Source organism: Nicotiana tabacum, chromosome 10, assembly GCF_000715075.1.
Source record: "Nicotiana tabacum cultivar K326 chromosome 10, ASM71507v2, whole genome shotgun sequence".
NCBI classification, from domain to species: domain Eukaryota; kingdom Viridiplantae; phylum Streptophyta; class Magnoliopsida; order Solanales; family Solanaceae; genus Nicotiana; species Nicotiana tabacum.
The window spans coordinates 161006400-161028028 of NC_134089.1; the positions used below are offsets into that span (position 1 = coordinate 161006400).

The 21629-nt window shown below is 36.0% G+C and overlaps 1 long non-coding RNA gene across 2 annotated transcripts; it reads right to left on the bottom strand.

Annotated features, from left to right (window-relative positions):
* Positions 1 to 4333: 4333 nt before the first annotated feature.
* On the bottom strand, positions 4334 to 10349 carry LOC107783215 (uncharacterized). 2 transcript variants are annotated; one of them, XR_012695853.1, is made up of 3 exons: positions 9934 to 10286; positions 7177 to 8566; positions 4334 to 5222 (listed from the first exon to the last, which is right to left on the bottom strand). It is a non-coding gene; the product is annotated as an uncharacterized LOC107783215 (long non-coding RNA). The 2 variants fall into 2 exon arrangements; XR_001647415.2 differs by having other exon boundaries at positions 4334 to 8566; positions 9934 to 10349.
* Positions 10350 to 21629: the final 11280 nt, after the last annotated feature.

A 21629-nucleotide genomic window follows, 5' to 3' on the forward strand; every position in this document is an offset into this window, starting at 1 on the left:
CAGCTAGCCTCTCGGAAGAATAGGAGACTACCACAGGAATGAAATGCACTGACTTGGTCAGCCTATCAACAATAACCCACACTGCATCGAACTTTCTCTAAGTCCGTAGGAGTCCAACAACGAAGTACATAGTGATACGCAACAGGCCACCAGGTCTCTAATGCTCGTACTTAACCTGCTGAAAATTCAAACACCGAACCACATATGCAACAATGTCCTTCCTCATTCTCCTCCACCAATAATGCTACCTCAAATATTGATAAATCTTAGCAGCGCCCGGATGAATAGAGTACCGGGAACTATGGGCCTCCTCTAAAATCAACTCCCGGAGCCCATCCATATTAGGCACACAAACTCGACCCTTCAACCTCAAAACTCCATCATCTCCTAATGTAACCTGCTTGGCACCTTCATGTTGCACCGTGTCTCTAAGGACACACAAATGAGGATCATCATATTGTTGATCTCGGATAGGCTCCAATAAAGAAGAGCGAGCAACTATGAAAGCTAATACACGGTTGGGCTCAGAAACATCCAACCTCACGAATTGATTGGCCAAAGCATGAACATCCAGAGCAAGTGGTCTCTCACCGACCAGAATATACGCAAGACTGCTCATACTGGCTGACTTCCTACTCAAAGCATCGGCCACCACATTGGCCTTTCCCAAATGATATAAGATGGTGATGTCATAATCTTTTAAAAGCTCCAACCACCTTCTCTGTCTCAAATTTAGCTCCTTTTGATTGAACAAGTATTGCAAACTCTTGTGATACGTGAACACCTCACATGCCACGTCATACAGATAATGCCTCCAAATCTTTAGCGTGTGAACAATGTAGGTTGACTCCAAATCATGAACTGGGTAATTTTTCTCATGAATCTTCAACTGAAGTGAAGCATAAGCAATGACCTTACCATCCTGCATCAATACCGCACCAAGTCCAATATGAGATGCATCATGATAAATTGTATATGGCCCTGAACCTGTGGGCAAAACCAACACTGGCACCATAGCCAAAGCTATTTTGACCTTCTGAAAGCTCACCTCACACTCATCTGACCACCTAAACTGAGCACCCTTCTGGATCAACCTGGTCATCGGGGCTGCGATAGATAAAAAAACCCTCCACAAACTGAAGGTAATAGCCTGCCAGCCCCAAGAAACTCCTAATCTCTGTAGTTGATGCGGGTCTAGGCCAGTCCTTGACTGCCTCTATCTTCTTTGGATCTACCTGAATACCCTCTGCTGAAACAACATGACCTAAGAAAGCAACAGAACTCACACTTTGAAAACTTAGCATACAACTGACTATCTCTCAAAGTCTGAAGAACCACTCTCAAATGCTGCTCGTGCTCCTCCCGGCTGCGGGAATAGATCAAAATATCGTCAATGAAGACTATCACGAATGAATCCAAGTAAGTCCTGAACACTCGGTTCATCAAATCCATAAAATCTGCTGGGGCATTTGTCAACCCGAATGACATCACCAAGAACTCATAATGTCGTACTGAGTGCGGAAAGCTATCTTAGGGACATCGGATGCCCTAATCCTCAACTGATAGTAGTCAGATCTCAAGTCAATCTTCGAAAATACTTTGGCACCCTGAAGCTGATCAAACAATTCATCAATCATCGGTAATGGATAGTTATTCTTGATTGTAACCTTGTTCAACTGTCGGTAATATATACACATTCTCATCGATCCATCCTTCTTCTTAACAAACAACACCGGCGCACCCTAAGGTGAGACACTAGGTCTAATGAAGCCTTTTTCAAGCAAGTCCTGCAACTGCTTCTTCAACTCTTTCAATTAAGGTGGGGCAGTACTATACGGCGGGATAGAAATGGGATTGGTGCCCGGAGCTAAATCAATACAGAAGTCAATAACCCTATTGGGTGGCATACCCAGTGGGTCTGAAGGAAATACCTCAGGAAACTCATGAACAATAAGCACAGAATAAATAGAAGGAACCTCGGCACTAGAATTACGAACATATGCCAAATAGGCCAAACACCCCTTCTCGACCATACGCCGAGCCTTCACATATGAGATAATACTACGGGTAGAATGACCAGGAGTCCCTCTCCACTCTAAATGAGGCAACCCCGGCAAGGCTAAGGTCACAGTCTTGGCATGACAATCCAAGATAGCGTGGTAAGGTGATAACCAGTCCATCCCCAATATGACATCAAAATCAACCATGACTAGCAGTAATAAGTCTACTCGGGTCTCAAGACCCCCAATCACAAATACTCTAGAATGATGAACATGATCTACTATAATAGAATCACCCACGGGTTAGACACATAAACAGAAGCACTCAAAGGATCGCTAGGCATGACTAGATACGACGCAAAATAAGATGATACATAATAGTATGTAGACCCTGGATCAAATAGCACTGAAGCATCCCTACTACAAACCAGAATCGTACTTGTGATAACTGCATCAGAAGCCTTAGCCTCAGGCCTGGCTGGAAGAGCATAACATCGGGGTTGGGCCCCACCACCCTAGATTATATCTCTGGGACGGCCTGCAGCTGGTTGGCCACTAGCCTCCACCTCTAACACCTCTACCTCCACCTCTAGCTCCTCTACCTCCATATCTGGCTCGCTGGGGGGGCTGTGGAACACTCGGTGCCTGAACCATGGCACGGGAACCCGGATGCTGAGAGTTGCTCAATGCTTGAGGACAATATCTAGTAATGTACCTCATGTCGTCACAAGTAAAACAAGCCCTCGGCTACTGGGGCTGATGACCCTGAAAACTCTAAAGGGGAGGTACATTGATAGGAGCTGGTGCACTGTAGGACTGCTGATCGGAATACTGCATGTGAGAACCACGACCACCTGGGGCATTGTGAGAAGCCTGAAGTGCTGACTGAAAAGGCCTAGGAGGATGGCCTCTACCAAAAGAATCTCTGCCTCCAGACGAGGCGCCACTAAATCTGCCTAAATGACGAGGCCTCTTGTCAGACCCCTGACCACCTCCCTGCAACAGAACCATCTCAACTCTCCTAGCCACATTGGTCACCTCCTGAAAAGAAATCTCACTCCCCGCCTCCTTAGCCATCTGAAGTCGAATAGGCTGAATGAACCCCTCAATGAACCTTCTCACTCACTCACTCTCTCTCTCTCTCTCTCTCAGTAGGAAGTATAAGTAGAGCATAATGGGTCAAACCAATAAACCTGGTCTCGTACTGAGTAACAGTCATAGAACCTTGCTGAAGATGCTCAAACTGCCTCCGATATATCTCTCTCTAAGTGACCGGAAGAAACTTCTCCAAAAACAGCTGAGAAAACTGATCCCAAGTCAAAGCTAGTGATCTAACTGGTCTAGCCAAACAATAATCCCTCCACCAAGTCTTGCGGATCCAGATAAGCAAAAAGTAGCAAAGTCGACCCCATTGGTCTCCACTATCCCTATGATCCTGAGAACCTCATGACAGCTGTCTAAGTAATCCTAGGGATCCTCAGAAGATGCACCAGTGAAAGTGGTAGCAAAAAGCTTGGTAAACCTATCCAATCTCCACAAGGCATCAGCAGACATAGTCGCTCCATCACCGACCTGGGCTACTATACCCGGCTGAACTCCTCCAACTAGTTGCTGCTAGAGGCTGAAACTGGGGAGTCATCTGCTCTGGAGTGCGGATAGCAGGAGTTTGGGCCCCTCCTCCATCCTGAGAGACGGCTGGTGCTACAAGAAGCAAACCTGCCCGAGTGACACTCTCCATAAGGCCCACTAGGCAGGCCAGAGCATCTTGGAGTACTGGGGAAGCAATGAACCCTTCTGGGACCTGAGCTGGTCCTGCTGGAACTGCCTGGGCCGGAACCTCCTCGTCAAACTCAACCTGAGGCTCCGCCACTGGTGTTGTTGCCCTGGGCTGAGCTCTGCCCCAACCTCGGGCTCTAGCACGGCCTCGGCCTCGCCTTCTCGGCATAAGGAAACGCATGTTCTCGGCATCTGTGAAAGAATAGAGTAGAAATCCAATCAGCATTGAGAAACCAAACCGCACGACATGAAAGAATAGATGTGAAGTTTTTCCTAACTCTGTAGCCTCTGGGAGATAAATACAAACGTCTATGTACCGATCCCTTAGACTCTACTAAGCTTGTCTGTGAATTGTGAGACATATGTAACCTAGAGCTTTGATACCAACTTGTCACGACCCGGTTTTCCCACCCTCGAGAGTCGTAATTGCGCCTACTAGTGAAAGTTCGGCAAGCCAACTAACTGAATTATTTAACTTGTTTCCATTTTTAATTCGATAACAATTAAGAGCCAACAATTAGATAACAACAGGATTAAATAAGTAGAAGACTGCATTATAAAGATTTAATAATACTGCTAATACCAATCCATAACAAATCTACCCAAGACTGGTGTCACAACTTCACAGACTGTCTAGGAGTACTACAAATAAAGGTCTGAAATAAATAAATACAACACTGTCTCTGGAAATACATGAAAGAAACAGTAATAGTAGATAGAAGGAGACGCCAAGGCCTGCGGATGCCTGCAAGACTACCTCGGGTCTCCTGATGAATAAGAAACAGCAATCTCATTGCGGTTTGAAATCTACAGCACTGGGATCTGCACTAAGAGTGCAGAGTATAGTATCAGCACAACTCACCCCATGTGTTGGTAAGTGCCTAGCCTAACCTCGACGAAGTAGTGACGAGGCTAGGACCAGACTAGCAAATAAACCTGTGCAGTTAAATCATATACAACGGAAATAGAAGCAGATAATTATAACTAAAGTTGGGCGGGGGAAACATGCTGCGGGGAGTAACAGATAACAATAGAATAATAGTAGAGAAATGTAAGGAATACCATAAATCAATTACCAGCAGAGATAAGGAAATAAGAAGAACAAGTACACATGTAATACCGTTGCAGACGTGCAACCCGATCTCATTTCATATTGTACCGTTGCAGGCTTGCAACCCACTCCCATTTCATATTGTATTGTTGCAGGCGTGCAACCCGCTCCCATTTCATATACTACCATTGCAAGCGTGCAACCCGCTCCCATTTTATATATTACTGTTGTAGGCATGAAACTCGCTCCCATTTCATATAACTTCCGTTGCAGGCGTGCAACCCGCTCCCATTTCATATATTTCCGTTGCGGGCGTTCAAGTCGCTCCCATTTCATATATCAACACCAATCATAAAAGAATCTCGGTAAGGGAAGAATCGCATAATAACAACATCCTAGCAAGGGAACAATAATATCACAACAAACATCCCGACAAAGGAACAATAATATCATAACAACATCCCGGCAAGGGAACAATAATGATAATCCTCACACGAAGCACAATAAACCACAACGGAGTCATAACGATTACAATATAAGACTCACGGGCATGCTTGACACCGACGTATAGATACTTGTCACCATGCCTATACGTCATACTCCACAGTTAGCACATAGCAGATAAGACACAACTTCTAATCCCGCAAGCTAAGGTTAGACCAAACACTTACCTCGATGCAACAAACACAATTTAAGCTTCAACTATTGCTTTACCTCTTGATTCCACCACCAACTCGCTCGTATCTAGCCACAAATTACTTAATTATATTAATAATTGCTAAATGAATCAATTCTAATGCATGAAAATATGTTTTTTAAGGTTTTTCCCAAAAAGTCAAAAATCGACCCCGGGTCCGCTTGGTCCAAACCCGAAATTCGGACCAAAACCCGATTACCCATTCACCTCTGAGCCCGGATATATAATTGGTTTTGGAATCCGACCTTTGAGGTCTAAATCCCCAAATTTTAATATTCTTAGGTTTTACCCAAAACCCAATTCCACCATGAAAACCCTAGATTCTGGGATGAAACCCTGGAAACCAGACATGAAGGGCTACAACTTTCGTTTTTGAATCATCTCAAATTTCCTTGTAGATCAAAAGATATAGGCTTCCGAAGTCAGACCAGTGAACCTGCGGATTCTTCCTCACCGTGGACGGCACAAAATCGAATGTGGTCGCAAAGGCCCCTCCGCGGTAGCACAAAATCATTACGGATCACACTGGCGGGTTCAAAGATTTGCAACTTCTCTGAACCTGCAGCAGCTATGTTTTAAACCTAAAACATACCGGAACCTACCCGAAACTCACTCGAACCCTCGGGACTTCAAACCAAATGTGTACACTAACTCAAAAATATCATATGGACCTACTCGTGCGATCACATCATCAAAATAACATGTAAAACTATGAATTAAACCTCAAAACTCAACATTTTCATCAAGAACACTCAAAGTTCATAACTCTTCAACCGGAAGTCTAACTCATGTCAAATAAACTCCATTTTTCACCAAGTTTCATAGTTATATTTTAAATAATATTAGAAATTTGTATCGGGCTCCGGAACCAAAATACGGGCCCGATACCAATGGTTTCAAACATTAATTCTTTTCTTCATTTCTTAGATAATTCAGCAAAATAATTTCTTTCAAAAATTAATTTCTAAGGCTTGGGACCTCAGAATTCATTTTCGGGCATACGCCCAAGTCCCGTATATTACTGCGGACCTCCCGGGATCGTAGGAATATGAATCCGGGTCCGTTTGCTCAAAATATTGACCAAGTCAACCAAAATCAAATTTTTAATTCTAGAAATTTATATTTCTCATCTTTTCACATAAAAGGCTTTCTGGATATAGGTCCGGACCACACGCGCAAATCAAGGTGAGGTAAAATGGAGGTCTTTAGGCCTCAAAATACTAAATATATTTCTAAAATAAGTAATGACCTTTTGGGTAATCATAGTCTGACAGACTAAAGGATCTACAGAAACGTTAAATAATATGTCATGCATTACTTATATTTATTGCAGCATTATAAATCTACAACAGCTACTACAAAAAAACTAATAGAAACAGAAGAAATCAAAAAAATTACAATCACTATCTCTGTGTGCTTAAACCTCATGAATATCTTATACTCTTCAAAGAAAAAGCGCGCATTTTAAGCATGAATCTTTTTCCACTTTATATAAAAATCTCTTGGTCTGTCTTAATCTCAAAGAAAGGTAATTATAGTGATAAGGCTTTAATGATTGTTAGGCATGGAGTGCTTGTGATAGTTTCGCTGGATGTTAGAGTCTTTCCTTGTTAAGGGATGTAATAAAGAGACCTTTTTCATATATCACTTACTGATTGAATCAAGATACAGTAAATCTGAAAATCATTTCTCCTTCGCGTTCCTCTTTATTAACCTACATTAGAAATCCAAAAAAATGACAATTTTGTCCAGCTTATATAGAGAACTTTGACGTCAAAGTTGGCATATTTGTTGATATTCAAGAAAGGACAACCTTCTTACAATGTGTAGTATATGCATACTTAGCCTCTATACTTCGAAAAAGAAAAAAAAGAGAGCTAAACTCGATATCTGTTTCTTCACAATCAGTATTAAGCCAATTGTACTTTTAGATTCCAAGTTACATCCACTATAGGCAATGACCATATTTCACTAAACTAAACAAAATAACAAAGAAAAACAACAAGCGAACTGGCCTTGAAATAATTTTACATAGTACAGACATAACAATGAAAGTATGCTTGAGCCAACTCATAAATATTGTTAATCGCTACTATCTAGTATAAGTACATAATGTATCAAATTCATGACTGATAAATAAGTGTGTATTTTAGAACATCAGTCAAAAGAAAAACACAGTAAAACATTATTTAGTCGTTTCAGACATATAACACATGGAGACATCAAATGACTTAAAAAATAAGATTAAGAAAAGAGTGCCATGCATTCTATTCTAGTTCAATATTTTGTCATTCAAGTCATTTATAAATCAAGTCAATTAACTGTTGGTAACTCATTTATCTAGTTTACATCACATACAAATATCACTTACTTGCCTCATGTCTAAAATCTTAGAGCCTCCAATACCTTCGTACAGTGGACAATTTTCAGGAGGATGAATTTGTAAATATTCAACCCCAAGAATGAACACAATATTAGATAATAATTGCAAGATCTAGGTAAGGTCATATCATACATATTCTTTCAGCACCAATGTGCATTCTAATGAGGGCAAAATAGATTCTCTCTTCTATGTGCTTATGTACCTTAAACCAAACCCTGCTTCAATCAAATTTTGTGAAATGTTCTTCGCATGATTCAGTTGTGTTATAAATTTTGGTCGAATATGAAAAAAAAAGATTAATTATTGTACATAGTTCAAGACAACAGTACAGGGCTCTACTGGACATTCCCATGAATAAGCTAGCCTTATCAAACTGTCCATATTCAAAGCTTTTGTTACATACATATAAGCAGTTGGTATCAAATGGAATCCAATATTATCAAAATAAAGATCCATAAACTCAACATAAGTAATATCATAACAACTAAATAATATAGTTGATGAATTACCATATAATTTTGGAGAATTAGAATGTTGCTACCTTGCTTGGGTTGACTGAGTAATTTCCCCCCAGAATGAGTAGAATTATAAGACCTTAGTCAAAGATGTCAAGTAGTTGACATCAAAGAGCAAGCAGTGCAGTCTTCTCCATATAATGCCTAGTTACAACCATCAAAAGCGAGAAAAAAATTGTGATCAAAATATAGGTTTCTCATTCTGTTTGGAGACATTTGAACAATACCAATTCTACTAAATTCATATAAACGAAAAAACTTAAAATAGGAACAAAAGTTCGGCAAAGACTAAGATAAAGAAAAATACGAAATCATAAGATATAAAGATGAATATAGCTTCTAGAGCAAAGTAATAAGATGATAGACCTTTAAGAGATAAAGCTGAGCTTTAAATAATCTGAGAAAGAAACTCTTTTGCAATATTACAAACTTTTTACATGAATAGAAAAATAATAAGTAATCTGAGAAAGCTGCTATTGTATCATGATATTCATGTTGATCAATTCAATTCCAATTATTTCAGGAGAACTTCCATTATAATTTGTGGAAATTAATCCATCTGTTGGTTTCTTTAACCAACCTCCTATTTGAAAATGTAACAACGACATCTATGTTGCTTTTTCTTGCGATTAAACAAAAGATTTGGCCTTTTTCTTCTTTTTAGATCTAAGTTGATGAACAATGATTTTAGTTTTGCAATATGCACTAATAGATCAATAAAGAATAATAGAACTAAACACCACCAGAAAGAGTAGTGTTTTAGGCTATGACATGAAACATCCTTCAGTATAATATATAACACATAATAGATTTACTAATTAAGTATAATAAATACATAATATATTTACTAATTGTGCCCCCGAAAATTAAGTGTTGCACTTCATGCAGTGAATATATCATAGAGATATATATTGTGTATAAAGAGAAAGGTAGCAAATTCTCTTTGACAGTAAACAATCATAAGCTCTAACACGCAAACAGCAAACCATACAGTTGAACCCAAATTTTAAAATTGTGATCTTTAAAATCTAAACACAAAAGTTTGATTCAAACACACAAAAGCACTAATCCATATGAACTACTAATTTTTAACAAACTCATCAAAATATAGAACAAAGATAACATAAAGAAATATCAAAAAAATTCTCCATTACCTATAAACATAAAGATAATATGGGAATAATTTCACCGTTTCAAACTTACAATAAAATAATAATAATAATAATAATAATAATAATAATAATAATAATAATAATGCAAAAAACATAACTTGCTTTCTTTTGTATCTATTATCAAGTACTTTATGGGCATCACTAATATTACAAGCGGATTTAAAAGAGAAATGTAAAGAAAACCCACAAAAAGTTAGGGATTATATATATATATAATAAATCAAATGAAATCATTACATGCATATATGAAATTCTACAATAACAATCCAAAAAATTAGAAAAGTAACATATTAGCCATAAACTCAGCACATTAAACAAAAAAAATGAAGAAAACATTACCTGAACTAATTCATCTTAAATCCACAATCTCTTTTGTAACCCTTGCCAAGATGAATATCATTGTAAAGATCTAAGAACACAATTTCTCAAAAAATGGTATTTTAGATGACAAAGACTTGCAAGAGTTGATCCACCGAAACAAACCTCCAAGATGGCAAATACAACAGAATCATTCATTAGTGGGTGCTAAAATGCGAGGAAATAGGAAGAAATGCCCGGTATTCGAGAAGCAAAAAATAAAAGACAGAGAAAAAGCAGTCGTAGAGATGAGAAATTGAGCAACCTATCGTTTGAGAATTAAAGGGAAAGGAGAAGACCCGGAAAGAAGAGCAACAATTGAAAGTACACGTGTTAAGAAGCAATACACGTGGTTATAGCCTTAATTAGGAGAAGTCCACATTTTACAGTACAATCAATATAACTTTTTGTACAACTGTCCTTTGCAGTGGTCGTACACCCCTTCCCATTTATATATAGTAGTAACATAACAAATATGTATATTTTGTGATACATTAATAAATTTTCTAGGAAATTTCTCAAGTATGAGACTCTTTGGTTCACTTGACTCTCAGTGTAACGATCCGACCGGTCGTTTTGAGCTCTAGCACGTTATTCAGCAGTTTGAGGCTATGAGCAGCTTCACTTCAGGTATTATGACTTATACGCATGGTCGGAATTGAATTCTGGGAAATTCGGAGTTGACTTGGAAAGGAAAATCTCATTTAGGAAGCTTTAAGTTGAAAGAATTGACTAAGATTGGATTTCAAAGTAAATGACCTTGGAATCGGGATCTGAAGGTTCCAGTAGGTTCGTATGATGATTCTGGTATTGGGAGATTGATCAGAAGTGAATTCGGAGGTTCGTAGGTCATTTTGGAGTCATTTGGCTAAAGATCGAAATTTGAAGGGTTTTGGGAAGTTTGACCGAGAGTTGACTTTTTGATATTGGGGTCGAATTCCAATTTTGGAAGTTGGAATAGGTCCGTAATATCAAATATGACTTGTGTGCAAAATTTGAGGTCAATCGGACGTGATTTGATAGGTTTCGAACATCGAATGTAGATGTTTGAAATTCTAAAGTTCATTAAGCTTGAATTGGAGGGTGATTCATGATTTCGATGTTGTTTGATGTGATTTGAGGCCGTGAGCAGGTCCGTGTTAAGTTATGGGACTGGTTTGTGTGATTGGACGGGGTCCCGGGGGCCTCGGGTGTGTTTTGGAGTGGTTTCGGATCGAATTTGGATAAAAAGTTGTTGCTGATTACTGGTAACTGGTTTCCTTCTTCGCGAACGCGAAGGGAGTCCCACGTTCGCGAAGAGGAAAGTGGGAGGCTGCTAGATTTGGCCTTTATGAACGCGAGCGTCGGGTCATGAACACGATGAAGAAATTTTGGGGCCGAAGCAGGTTGTGCTTCGCGAACGCGAGGGCATTTCCGCGTTCGCGAAGAAGGGCAGTGGTGAACAGTGACTTGTTTTAAGACGGGTTTGGCCCATTTCTTTCATTTTTCTCTTGGCTTGGCGATTCTTGGAGGATTTCAAGAGGGGGTTTCATCATTCAATGGCAAGGTAAGTTATCCGTACTTAATAGGAGTTAAATACATTGATTATGTATGGATTTTAACATGAAAATTAGTGAAAATTTGGGGGTTTTGAGGAAGACCTAGAAATTTGGTATTCTTGAATTTTGACCATAATTTTGGACATGAAATTAAGAGAAAATCATATATTTGAGTTCGTAAGTTCATGGGTAAACTTTATCTTCGAAAAATTTTGGAATCCGGACACGTCGGCCCGAGGGCAATTTTGTCAACTTTTCGATCGAGATTAGGAATTGTTATAAATTGGGTTGTAATGAGTAATTGAACATATATTAATAGATTTGTATAATTATTAGCTAGTTTTGGAGCATTGTGCATCGATTCGAGTCTTCGGAAGGGCGTGGAATGTCGGTTATGGATCTTCGGAGCGAGGTGAGTCTCCTTTCTAACCTTATAAGAGGGAATTATCCCCATAGGTGAGTTAATTGGTTATGTGCTCCTATTTGCGGGGGCTACATACGCACGAGGTGACGAGAGTCCGTGTGTAGCTACTATTATGCTTAAGTCCGGGTAGTTTAGGGCCCAAAAGCATGTTTTTTTGAAATACTTGCAACCTTGTTGACAAACTTAAAATGCTTAAAACATATCGAACGTGTAAATGAATTTCTAAAGAAAAAGGCTAGGTTTTATTTTTTGACTTTTAAAAGAGAAACTTGCCTTTTCTTGAATATTTGCTCCTTGATGAATTATTGAATTGATTGTTTGAATGTGTTTATCTATTGTGGAACGGGCTGAACACCTCGGTATATTAAATAGATGCATCTATGATTCGTGTCATTCTACCCTCTGGCAGTGCACAATTTAAATATTGTTGGATCGGGTCGTACATCCTCGACATGATTTGCGCATGCTTGTATTGCTTGCCTTGAAATTTATTGAAGTGATGTTGTTCCTTCCCGACATGAGAATAAATTTATAAATGACGAAAAGGAATTTGGAAATTTCCTATAAAAGAAAGAATTGTTTACTTGCTTCATTCTATTGAATTACAATCATGTTTATAAAAAATCCACGATTTAATATATTATTGATATAACATTATTGGACCACTAGTAAGTGTCGTAGTCGACCTCTCATTTCTACTTCTTCGAGATTAGACGGGATACTTACTGAGTACACGTTGTTTTCGTACTCATACTACACTTGTTGTGCATTTTCGTTGCACATGTTTATGTGTGACTAGTGGCTTAGTGGCATAGCGACATGGTTGATATGGAGACTTAGGTGAGCTGCACTTATCGAGACGACCTGCAACCAGCAGAGTTTCCTTCAAAGTATTGTATTGTATATGTATTTCTGTCCACTTTGTATACGGGATAGTTACTGTATTTTATTTCATTCCCTAGTAAATGCTCATGCACTTGTGACACCGGGTTCTGGGATGTCTATGGGTTTATTCAGAAATTTAAAATTGTTAAATGTTTCATTATTTATTCAGTGAAATTTATTATATATTGTTTAAACGTATAAAAGAAGTAATTTCAGAAATATTTAAAACGAGAAGTTACTAGTTATTTGTTGTTGGCTTGCCTGACAATGGTGTCCGGTGCCATCACGACCCTTAGTGGAATTTGGGTCGTGACACTCAGCCACCCTCACCACAAGAAATATTTTTATTTATAATTGCGCAAAAACCTACTTTAATGAGAAACTACAAAATTTATTTATTCTTATATTATTTTGAGTACGAAAACTAGTTATACATGAATTAATTAATGGCAAATACTAAAAGATTAACGACTTATGATTACTAATTAATCTTAATTTAATTTTAACATTTTAGAGCATGCTTTTTACTGAAAAATGTGATTAGTGTTATCGTAAAACATGTTGAGAGTCAAGCGTTAGTGATAAATGGAGGCAAAGAAAAAGAGAAGTACTTCACTCGTTCACACTCGCGTGCGAACGAGAGAGTGAACGAGCTAACCTGAAAAGTCTTTTCCAAAGTTGGCTTGTATTATTTTGCCCCATGCTAAAAATATCCCATATAAATAGTCCTTAAACTCACTTTTGAAAGGGGAAGACGACCTTAAGGAAAGACGTTTTTGGAGATGAAAAGGGGACGTTTTTAGAGAGGATTATCGACCAAATGAGGCAAGAATACACTAGGAGCAGGTGGAAAATTCTTCTACAAGTTTTTCACTTTCTTCTTCCTATTTTCATTATTGGTTATGAATTCTAGTATTGTAGTTTTGTATACTATTATGAATAACTAATTTGTTATCTACGGTTTTGATGGAACCTTTTGTAGGATGATAACTCTTATTACGCTCTTTTATAATTGAGCCGTCAGATTTCTCTACTTGTTCAACTACGTATTTATTATTGTTGATTGAATGGCCATCAATTGACTGTGCCTATTTAGTGTGTATATTGCTAGAGAGAGAGAGAGCGCATTTAGGTAGTTGTTGAACAACATCACTCCTAACGTATGTGAGAGATCATTACGGAGGATTTAAAGACGAGATTAGAGATAACAAAACCTTGGTGCGGTCGTAGAGCGGTGAATTGGTGTCAGCTAGCGTAGTTTGAGAAAATACGTTTAGTAAATTGTGGTAGTTGATCGAGAGAGAGCTACAACACCCAAAGTACTCACAATCGGTAGAGAATACTTAGGCGAAATTATAGAAGACATAGCGAGAAAGATTCCGATAATTGGGAAAATCATAACTCTAGACCTCCTTAATTTAGTCTCCAAACCTTAATATCTTTAGTTATTAATTCATTATTTTAATTTTCTAGTTAATTAGTTAGTGATAAGAATCTTAATATGCATAACTTAGAAACTATTCGAGCTTGCCTTATTAGTGATATTGAACAGTTGTAGTTAAGTCTTAGTTCTCTATGGGATTCAACTCCAGGCTTTTAGACTGGATTATATTTGCAGCGATCGCTTGTCCTTTTTAGGACTAGAGTTGGACGTGATTAAATTTTGGCGCCGTTATCGGGGAACTAACGGTGTAGCTGTAGGTGTACATATTGCTAGGTTTCAAGTTTGAACTTTTATTTCTATTTTTTTTGTATTTGATTTTTTTTAATTTTTGTTCTGCTTGTTGATTTTAGAAACATGACATCTTGGAATTATGAGAGTATTGATATTGGTAATTTTACTTTTGATCCTCCTTATGTATATTGTGGAGGAAATCACTCATGGCAAAATTATCAAAATATTTCCGAGAGCGAGTTATGTATACCAACTCAATCTATTGTGTGAAATGTATGTGATATGTGTGGTGGTCAAGATGGTCACTTTCATGGTTGTGCTTATATGTCGTATCCTCCCCCAACTCCTTACTATGATGGTTCTACTTTTTTCTGATAGGAACAAATAACTCAGGAAAGCTGACCTGAAGGAGATCAAAGATATGTTAAAGTACCTCATGGAACGAAGTAATGAGAAACAACTACAAATACAAAGGCTAGGGGATACTAACCAAATACAATGGGATACTATCCAAAGGCAAGAGGCAACTATTCTTAACCTGGAGGTACAAGTGAGGCAATTGTTTGAGGCTTTACATGCTCAACAAGATAATATTATGAATAGTAGCCATGAGCAGTATGCATTAGAGACAGAAATTGAGGTGTCAATAGAAGGGTCCATAGTAGAACACCAACAATCTATCAAACTAGAATTTGAGGATGTCGATGTTGTAGAAGAGATACTAGTATCAACCAAGGACATTGATGATACATATTTAGTTGACTATAATGTGATTGGTGTTGAGGGTGTCGAAAATATTGAAGTTCATGTATTTGAGCGCGTTGGACCTCATTCCAAACACTTATCTACCTTGTGTTCTGATGGTGAAATGAAAATTAATCCACATGAGCATAAAGAGGGGTCAAGAAAAAAGGTAGATGATCCTTATATTTTGAAAATTTTAAGGTCGTCTATGCAAGGTGACACTCCTCGGTCGAGAGCCAAAAAGTGCATAAGAATTTATTTAATTTTTAGCTCGCAAGAATTTGTATCGCCCCAAGAGCTTAATCATAAGATCGAAGCAAAACTTGGGGGTTCAATTCATAAGCTCGAGGTGGAGGCAAAAAGTGATTCGCGTCGTGTCGCGACGTTAAATCGGGCGCTTGTTGGGAGGCAACCCAATTTTACTATTTTCTTTTATGTTTAGTTTTTTTAATTATTATTTTTTGTGTTATTTTTGTAGTATCATTTTTTATTTTTTAGGAGCATGAGAATCAAGCCTTTGGAAAGAAGAAAAAGAAAGCAAGACGGCTGGAACTAAGTGGAGTGCCCGCATAAAAGATCAATGTTTGGGAGAAGCCTGAGTACCATATGAGTTGCTAATGCTTCGACTTTTGGCCTACCAGGGAATTTCTTTTACCCTCCTGATATTTATGGTGTGCATTAGGGATAATACAAATTTTTAATTATGGGGTCGGAGAAGACTGTCGGGATAATTTCTTGTGTTATATTTATGTATGTTAAAAAAATTAGATAGAAATAATCCCCATTGATTTTTTTATGGCCACGATTCTTTTTCAAGGGATAACTCTTTCAAACAAGTAGTAATTTTATTTTTAGGTAGATTTTCATAAAAGTTTTGGACTTTTTCCGAAGATGGACTTCTTTGACAGTTTTCTTGATGGATTAAAGTCTAAAGAAAAATACAAAAAGATTTTCCTTTTTATTTCTTCTGTAGAATTGATAATGGAATGGAAGAACTTGAGTATCAATAATTTTTGACATGTTTTATACCGGGACTTAGAGCTGTAATATTTGAATTGAGTATCTTCTTCATGTTTTATGTGCCCACAAGCCTTGAGAATATATGTGACTTTCTTTTGACGCTTAAGTTCATTTGTTGACTCCTATGATTACTTTGCATATGTTGAGTTAATATGATGACTATGCTTAGTTGTTTAACTTGAGTGTTAGGTCTGAGCCGTCTAGGGTGAATCATGTGTATTGTGTGATGTGAGGCTTGATTACATTCTATGCTATCTTGTGTTAGTCTAGAACTTACCCAGTATGTTAGTCGAAGCGAATTAAGTAAGTTTTGTGAGTCTAGGAGATGAAATAGGTGTCTCTTTGATAGTCCATTGAGCTAGTATGCCACCATAAATAAAATTGATCCTTAGATAGCCCGTTTGAGCCTGTAAACCTTTTCTTTGGTATTCACATAACAAGTTGATTCCCTTTTTGTTCTTAATTAAATCTATTTGAACATTTACCTCCGAAAGCACGTAAGTAACTAGAAGAATAAGATGAGAGTTGGGTAGCTTTTTAGTGGAACCATAGAAAGGCCAAAAGGTACACATATGGTTTGAAAGATCATTAGCCGGACAACCCAAGTTTGGAGAGTGTTGAAAAAAAAATCACAGAAAATACAAAATGAAAAAATGAAAAAAATTTAGAAAATACACCTCTTATTCCTCTTAATCCGAACTAGTGAATGCATAGTTGTGCTTAAAGAAGAAGGGCCAAATTTATATGATTTCGTGGCATTGCCTGAATTGGTCATGAAGAGTATGTATTTGAAAGTTAAGTGTAGTGTATCAAGTGCTTAGAAGGGTTAATCACTATACCCAAATATACCATGTCAATCTCTTAGCCTATATTACAACCTAGAAAGACATAATTGATCCTAGACTTCACAAGCTTAAATTAGTAGAGACGTACACTACATGCAAGCATATGATACGACCCCGAGATGCACATGAATTTCTTTGTGAGAGTGAGTGAATTTTTTCGATGTCTAAGTCCTTAAATTAGACTTGAATGCATATTTAAGTGTGTGGACTAATTTCTCTCTTTATTTGCAGTAAGAGCACATGATTTACAAAGGATTGGTAAAGTCCAAGCATTTTGTGTTGACACAAGAAGTGAGTCATAGTAAGGAATGTATTGGAGTCATCTCTTGAGGTTAATATATTATAAGAAGTCGCACGAATATTTTAAATAGTCTTGGCATTGGTCAAATTTTGAAGAAAGAGGTCAATAGTTCTTATGTTGAGTTCTAAGTATTGGTATAAACCATTGTCAATGGTATGATGGTTGGGTATATTTTGAAAATGTGTTTATTGCAATTGTGCTTAATTTTGAAAGTTGCTCGAGGACGCACAAGAGTATAAGCGTGTTAGCTAGATCATTAGACCAAGACGTATGTTTTCTCATGTGATGGTCCCTCTTTACTACTATCTCCATTCACTTTTACTTGTTCACTATACTAAGTGGGTGTTTAGATATAAGAATTGTGAAATTCCGAAAAAAGTGTAGAAATAAATTCAAGTAAAAATAGTATTTGAGAATTAGAGTTGTGTTTGGACATGAATACAATTTGGAGTTATTTTTTAATTTTAGTGAGTGATTGAAGTGAAAATTTTGAAAAATCATTTTTTGCAGTTTTTCAAATTTTCGAAAAATTCCAAAATTCAACTTTGAGTGAAATTTAAAATTTCATGAACAAACACGTATTCCGAAAAAAGTGAATTTTTTTCGAAAAAAAGTAAAAAATTTCTTATTGTCAACATGTCCATTTTAACAAATCAAGAGAAAGACAATCTTTTTTTCTTCTTCTATTTTACCCGTATCATTTTCCAAGACTTTTCGAAATGTTATTTATTTTTTTGTTTCAAGCTAAGGGGGTGCAAGTTAAAAGTTGACAATTACAAGTGAATGGAGATGGAGAAAGTATATAAGTATTTTGCGTATTATTTATACATGTACTGAGAAATAGTTTAGGAACAGTCTAATGAAACAAAATTTTAACATATAAGAAGCCTGTAGTCCAGCCTCAAGTTTCATCAGCTGTGTGCTCCTTACAAATAATGGCAAAATTTAGAGACTAATCGTCACATTTGACAAAGAAATTAATAGCAGAGACTCTTTTTTTAATTTTTATTTTAATAAATACTCCACCAGTTAATAATGTAAAATTTTCTAGTACTAAATAAACAAATAGAATTAAATTGAAAAGTGTGCCTAAGGAGGTATTCTTAAATTTAAAAACTAGCATGAAGGTTACACGTTAGAAAATTCCAACATAATTTATATCCCTATTCTCACAAGCTTATCTGGGTATTAATTAATTTCCTCGCATGTATAAGCAAATTAGAAAAATTATTGACATGCATGTAGAAAATCCTACAAGAAACAACACAAAAATCAGGGGCGGATCTAAAGGTGTGAGTATGGGTTCCGGGAACCCAGTAGCTTTTGGCTAGATCCCGTATTTGTATTAAGAAAATCTTTTAATGGATAAGAATATTTAGTTGGGAATCCAGTTCTTTAGTCCGGTTATTATAATATATTAATTTAAAATCGATATAGTAACCCATAAACTAAAAATTCTAGATCCGCCCCCGACAAAAATATGAAAATGATTAACCAGTACTCACCAAAAGAATAGGAAAGGTAACATATACTCGACAAATAGTGTTTCATCAAAAAAAAAAAAGACAAATAGTGATTAGCATCAAAGAAAGTACAGTAACAAAAGAAACAATATTGCCAAAAAAAAAACGCACTCAAAAAAAAGAATTAAGAGCTAACACTGATGAATTTTTTACACTTTGAAAGATAGACACCAGAAAAAAAAAAAAAGAACTAACCTAAATTGTTGTCCACCCGACCGCTTAAACTAAAAATAGTCAGTGGTTATATAATATATGCGTAATCATGTATAATAATTATATAATCTATATATACCGACTAAGTAAAATAAATTATAAATTCGATCGGCTAATGGTATAAAGATCCCAAGAGCCTAAGACTAATTCTTCGGGATTGTTATATAAATAGACGACCAGTTTGATGTTTACTTTTTGTAGTCAGTATACATCGATCATGTATTAATATGGATATTTATATTATATATAAATCATATATATATATATATATATATATATATATATATATATATATTATATATATCTGCCGGCTATTTTTAATTTAAAAAATTGGATAAGCCTATTCTTTCTTCTAATTTTTGAATTCTTCTTCAATGCCATTGCAACCTGGGCCCCAGCTCGGCCCATAGCTTTCCGACCTTTGTCCAATTCCACCCTAAGGCTCGCCCATATGTAAGGAGGAGTTTAATATATTTTACACTATCACGGGTAGTTTTTCAAAGGATAGATTTGTAATATTAAAAATAAGACAAGTTATCTAATATATATGATGAATAATTAATGATATATGCACCAAGTATTTACACTTATTCAATACGTGCATGACACACGTTTCCACATAAACTATTATCATTAAATCATAGTTAATTAAGGAAAATGTATATTTTTAATAGCTCATAAAAATAATAGCCGATAAAATATATATTCTTGTTGTATATATGTGTATTATATGTACCTATTTTATCTTTTTCGGCTAGCAAATATATTAATTTCAATTCACCGGCCAACTTTATATTTTGTCCATTAATTAATATATATTCTTGTGTTAATAAACTATATGCTTATATATTGTCATTTCCATTTGTGATTTGGTAATGAACCTACAATGATTGTCAATAAAAGGTAGCACAGTGATTCACGCACCTTTTATCCCTTATCTCTTCCAACCTTTTTCCATTCAAGTTACCCTTACCCTACAAACATTATTATTATTTTATTTTTTTTGGTTTTTTGCTTATTATCCGGTACTCGTATTGGAGCCCAAGTTTATCTGAATTCGTAGTGCGTAAAGCCCCATTCGGGGAGAAACGTTCTCTACCAAGAATTTTTCCATATTTAAAACTCGAATTCGAGACTAAAGTTAAGGGAAAAACAACCTCATCCGCTACACCACGTTCATTGGTGTTACCCTACAAACTTCTACTCACCTTAAATATAAAATTAAGAAGCTTGGGCTTCCTCGGTTTGAAATATAATTCAGCTTCTGATATTTGAATAAGTGATCATTACGATAACTAATTACTCACACCTATCTGAAAATAATGGCGACATTAGATAATAATTTATTCAAAAAATTGCATAAAAGTTGTACCATATTTATACTGGTGGGAAATATCAATTATTCCGTCGAAGCGCATGCAACTGACCCCTAAATTAAGGCTATAATAAAGTGCATAAAAATACTAGGAAATCATAATTTTTATTTAGTTAAAAGTATTTTTAAAATGCTAAAGAATTATATTATAGATAGATGGAGCAAAAATTAATAGTTAATTTAAAGTAGAGGTTATTATTTGATGAAAAGTATTTAATGTTTTGATATGCTATCTAACACATGTTTGGATTGAAAGATTTGTTCAATTTCATACCAATTAAGGCCGTTTGACCAATGGATTTGCTATCAAAGAGATTTTAAATGAAGACTGTTATGCAATGAATAACTCAAAAATTATTGCATTATTTCTTTAATTGGCTAACAAAAGGTACTTTCAAACTTTTTTATTTTAAAATTTTAATTTCCCTTCTTATTATAGATGTAATAACTTATTTAAGATCACATGTTTTAAGGATACTTATGATATGTGCATAAAATTATTTTTTTTTATAAATTACGCTATAGTCAAAAATTACCTTTACTTAATAGCATAGCATATATGACAAGGTTTTAATTTTTGTAAGCAACTTTATATTCAAAGTTATCTAGAATTATATAGCGGTAATAAAGTCGTTGAAAAAAAAGTCAGCTAAAATTATATAACAATGTAATTTATTAATATTTTACTACTAATTTTTTCTTTAATTTTCTCAAACAAGAAGCCTTAATTTGAAGTAAAGCAGCTCGTTCTAAAGTAAGGAGGAAAATAAGCTGCTTCCTTAGGGGTATTTTTGTAACTATAAATATTTTAACCTGAGTATTATTATTACCTTTTCACCATGTGTATTACAAAAATACTTCTTAAAAGTTATGATAGGATGTATAGAATCACTTTTTAATAAGTCTTATGTTTGAGTTTTAGAATAAAATAAAATTTTGAATTTTTTATATTATAATTATTTTTCTAATTGGCAATTCCAAACGAGGTGCTAAAAGAACAGCATTTCACACAATCTTTCACTTCTATTAGCTTCCTTAAATTGTTGGGGTCCCCTCTTTCTTTTTTGCTCTTTCCTTTCTTCTGTAGCTTTCAATATGTGAAAAAGAAAATCACTGAAAAAGAAAAAGGGAAAAA